Source organism: Anopheles arabiensis, chromosome 3 (assembly GCF_016920715.1).
Source record: "Anopheles arabiensis isolate DONGOLA chromosome 3, AaraD3, whole genome shotgun sequence".
Lineage (NCBI taxonomy): Eukaryota > Metazoa > Arthropoda > Insecta > Diptera > Culicidae > Anopheles > Anopheles arabiensis.
Window position 1 is genome coordinate 82,490,159 of NC_053518.1, and position 5,102 is coordinate 82,495,260.

The window sequence follows — 5,102 nt, forward strand, 5'->3', positions numbered from 1 at the left end:
AGATTTTTGGTATTTGAAACTGAGGCTCGCCTGCTAGACGACGAGCACGAGCACGAGGATACGGGCACGTACGGTGCGTTTCATCAGCAGTTGGCATAAACGTTTCCACACTACAGTGCGGACAATGATTATAGGTGCAATTGGAAACTATTTTGAATTTTCAAATGCTGTTGAAAGTTATTTCCTGCTCATTATTTTCAAAGAACTTAATAACAATGAGGTACATGTGATTTCATTGCCACAAATCCAAAAACATGAGTCTTTTTTTGTAAAATAATGCTATTAGATAGACTACAGGAGGGTTATTAGCTGTGATTTTGGTAGCCATGATGGATGGAGAATTCTAAACAGATTGGCAGGTAGGAAGTTAGGGTTGCTGAGGACTTTGTATGCAACTTTTAACACCTTAGCTGTCAAATGAAGATTTCTCAAAGTACCCTGGACGGATCAACCTGTAATATTGTATGGACATTGATCTTGTCCATAAATTAGTCTTTTGTCTATAAATTACTGTAAATAATCAATAACATTGTTCTCACCAATTATTCTATGAATCTCTTAAAAATGACAAACAAGACTTACTTACCAAGACGCTTACAAAAATATCCTCCACTGTACATCGAACAATTTCGTACGGCGTCCAAAAATGTGCCGCTGTCGAACCATCCGGGCCGTGTTGTTCCCGTGTCCCGTTTTTCTCCAGAATAGTTTGCAATTTGCTCCGCCAACCTCCTTTTGCGCAAACCCATCGCAGCTCGGTCGATTAGCAGTTTTGGCGCACTATTTCGAATGGCCTCCTCCCCATTCTCCGTAGCTCGATATGTACCAGCATGTTCCCGGACATAAAACAAAGTCTGCCCGGGACCACTCGTTCAGGAAGGGTGAGAAGAAAAAAAAATCCAATTACGAGACCAAAACTTCCCGTTCACGGTCCCGTACGCGCGCTGGCAGAAGGCAAAAATTGTTACACTGTTTCCCTGTGTTCAGGTCGCTGCCAGCGGCGGGCATTGGGGCTGGTTTGGGGGCCATAAAAGAGTCAACCGATTTCAATCACGCAGAGGCCGCCGCCACCGTAATCGCTCTCATTAGAATGGAGCGGAAAGCGCGCATTTAGGCGTGGGGAGCAACAGCAGCAACAAAAAAACCCACCGGGAACCATGCGATTCCTCCCGAGCAGTATCGACGGCATGTAGTAGTAACCCAAAACATGCTCGCAATGGAAATGGCCAAATTATGCGCCCGGGCCAAAGGTTTTTATGCGCTTCGACAGCATTTTTCCCGGGGGGGGGGGGGGAAGTCCACGGGGGCATGGGATCGCTTTTCCGACAGCTTGCTCATCAAACGAACCGTAGAGCGTTTGTTGCGGCAGCACCAAAGGCGGAATTTCCCTTCTGGATATTGCCATGGTAACGATCGTCCGAGCCTCTAGCGCAGATGTGGTTGTTGTTATGCAGCAGTGCTGTATTTTGCGATGCAAGTGATGGACATTTTTTCAAATTAACCCTACAAACATACACCGGTCAATGGTGAATGTCCAGGAAAGAGCCAAAAAGGGGAGACGTGAAAATCTCGTTGAAATCACTAAACCACATCCACAGGATATCAATCTCATCTGCTGGCATCATCATGCACACCAAACCGACCTGGTTGGGCTGTGCAAACGACTCACCGCGTGGTGTGTGAGCCATGGTTATGGCCTCCAGGAGTACGACGAGAACGACGACGACGACGCAACAATTATCGTAAAAAGTAATATCCTTACCGAAAATGTGCTACACCGACACATAACCCGCCCCCCGGTTGGGCAGATATGTTCCCGCAAAAAGGGCAGATGTGTCAGGTCAGGAGGGGGAGGTGTGCACTATTGCCGGATACCTTTCGGTGCAATTGCGGCTCCAATGCGCATCCCGACAGACGGCGACGGTTAAATGTTGTGTAACGAAATGACTCATTAAGTCAAACTGGTGCACACTCCCTCCCGGAGCGCGTTTTGGGACATTCGCGGCAAGTGAACAGGGTGACCATGGAAAAACTCAAAGGAAGCGAGTGGAAGACTGTGGTGACAACACTGCTCAGGTATCAAGCCACTCTCTCTCTCTCTTTCTCCCTCGCTACAGCCGGTGACAAACAAGGTGGTCGCGTACGTACGCCAATGGATACTGCAGCAAATGGAGGGTTCGTAGTTTGGTTCCAATTAGTGTGTGCGGGGGAGAAAAGGACACGCCACCAACGTAACACGGTTCAATTAAATCGAATTGCCCGGAATCGACCAAAATTGCTCCGGACGGAGCAATTGATTAGACGTAAAAAGGGCAATTGTTTTATTGTTTTGGCTTTCGCATACTAATGAGCGATTATGGGCGAGATTATTTTAAACGAACATCACTTACTTCCACCTGAACTGGCGACTGTGGCAACACATTTTTTTGCGGCACACCCTGTACCTGTTCCCCCTGTGTGTGTGGAGCAGAGAAGGGGCACATGGCATGACCATAAAGCGGCGCCTGCCTTTGTCATTTTAGCGTGTAATGTGCTCCGTGTTTCCTAGCAACCGGTACAGAGGATCGTAGACATCATCCCTTCAACTGAAATTCTTCATAACTGACCCGTCAGCAAGAATTTTGGTGCCACTACTCTTCGGAATGGGGAAAAGGAAAAAAAAGTAGGGATGAAATCACGCCACCGAACCTAAAAGAAGTCTTACTCGCGGGTAACTATGGGCAACTCTGTTCGGGGAGTGCAACACTTCCAGTTGGATAGGTGAGTTTTTACTGCTTCCAACTGCGCCTCTTCGGTTGGACGTTTCGAGGACGAAGGATACAAAAGCTGACGAAAATAAAAGCGAAATCGCACGCGGTTGTGATTTCGGAACGAACCCAAGCAACCCATTTAATTTGCCCAGTGATGATGAATAGTGCGCTGAGTGCTGCTTTTAGTTCCGCAAAGCAATTGGATGGAGGAATTCTATTTCAGAGCAGATGTCACCAGACCACTAAGGACCCGAGTGAGCAGTTACCGGAGTGGAATTGCATCTGAGATTAGACGGACATTAAAGAACTTTATTTTAGTACATTGAAATCACCGGAAAAAGCCTTCAGAATGGTCCAAATTTGTTACCACTTTTCAGGATACTCTCTATGAACACTTTAATGTCGTTTTCTTCAAACCCTTCTCGAATGACATAACACGCATTTTAAGGCAAAACAATCTAACGTAAGTCTTCCTACTTTAGGGTTGTCGGATTTCTGTAGAGCATAACCTTCAGAAAACCCCAGCGCCCTCCACCAGCATCGTTGAAAGGGTTTGTTCCTTTATGCACCAGTTTTCCTGGGAAAGTTTTCACACACCTTCCTCCCGAGCTGGCACGAGCTGGGAAACGGCGAGCCTAAAAGTTCTGAAAGTCGTTGTGATAAATATTCATATCAGCAACCGGCGAGGGTACCGAGGCAACTTTGGTAACTTGCTCGGGTGATGTACAGTGAAAGGTTCCTTGCGGAGTGGGGAACCACCGTACCACGACGGAGAACATTCGAAGAGATTTGGGTCCGTTGGAAGGTTATCGCTAGAGACTGTTTCAGCTCCTTTGGAGAGCCGGGAGTATTGTTATTCAATTAGAACTGGAAATTAAGTCATTTCACACAAACACACATGGTTCTATACTTACTCAGTGTCTTGGTAGAGCCTCGTCTACTGAGCACCGAACTGGACATGCGAGCCGGGACATCGCCATGGCATGGAACTTTACGAGAAACGTTCCGCTAACTTCACGTTCCGTAACACATCATCACCGTTTTCAGTCCCCTTTCGGCGACTCAATCAGGAAGTCGCATTGATATTCCACACAAAGCGCCGGATGTGACAACCTTGAACAGGACATCTTTGGGATGGCGTTTGAATGCATAACTTACAGCTTTTACCGGCAACGCTCTACTACTAGCCCGTTTTCAGGGAAGAGGGACGAAACTTGACGTCACATGCAGCAGAGACTATCCTCAAACTCCGGACCTCTTACTACCACAGATCTCACTAATGCCTGTTCGGGATGGAAACGAAGTCAAATTTAGTGTGTCTTGTGCAATGTTATTGTGTGTTTTTGTTTGAAGGAATTAAATTGTTTGAATTGAAGGGGGCTCCAATTCAAGCCAGAGTGGAAACGCCGAATTGTGCGGAAATTCCAAGTAAAACTTCACACAATTGATACAAAAGGTTTACCACATACACAAGCAGTTCGATCGGTTCGAATTCAGTTATAGCATTGATTCCCCGCGTACAAATACAGCCCCGTTGTTCCAAAAGGGAAGCACATTTTTCAATGGAAACCTTGCGGGCTGGCAGGAATTCTCAATGAAAGAAATTCCCGGGATCGTCGAGTCCCCCGTTCGGGATCGCTTCATTCCGAAGTCTTTATTCTTTTCCACCCGTACCACGCTTTGCTACCTTTTAATATTTCTCCGGGAATACAGAGGCTTCTTTGAGCCTATTTCTCTGTAAAAAAGAAGCAAAATGTAAGTGGGAGCTTCCCGGGGACTCCGCGCATCCATTCGGAGTGGGTGGGAGATGGGGGTGAAACGGTGATTGAAGCTCTTTGTGTGTTATTCGCTTTATGTTTTTTCATTGTAAATATATTAAAAGCGCAGAAATTTATATCCTTACCGCGTGTAGACTCGCGCCCGCACACCCGCAGTCAGGGCCTTTTTTCGGTTGTTATTGAATTTTTGCTTTTCCGAAGTCACTTCCGGGGCACGCCGCCTGGATTAGTATTAATTTTCTGTGTCTCGAATCACTTTCGCTACACACAGTGGCGGGCCACCCTTATGCGACTCGCTCTCTCTCTACCCTCTGAACCCTGCCACTCAATTGATCAGCAGCAGCGCGAACCTTGTTTTAGCAACAGTGCCGGGAGTGTTGGGAAGCAGCGTTGTGTTACTAAGCACACCGCCGTAGCAAGCCATGAAGTACGGCGCTACTGATGACGGGGCGCGACGATGACGGAGACGTACGGAACATGGGTGTGTATTGATGTTTTCATTTGTGCTCAGTATTATTGATGAATGGCAATGAGTATTTTGATTAAATTTCCACACGCCCAGGCGCAAGCAGAC

At 46.9% G+C, this 5,102-nt stretch overlaps 1 long non-coding RNA gene across 1 annotated transcript; it reads right to left on the reverse strand.

The window, feature by feature from the left end:
• Positions 1-3,048: 3,048 nt before the first annotated feature.
• On the reverse strand, positions 3,049-4,841 carry LOC120902661. The gene is made up of 4 exons (XR_005739460.1): positions 4,654-4,841; positions 4,220-4,485; positions 3,665-4,033; positions 3,049-3,581 (listed from the first exon to the last, which is right to left on the reverse strand). It is a non-coding gene; the product is annotated as an uncharacterized LOC120902661 (long non-coding RNA).
• Positions 4,842-5,102: the final 261 nt, after the last annotated feature.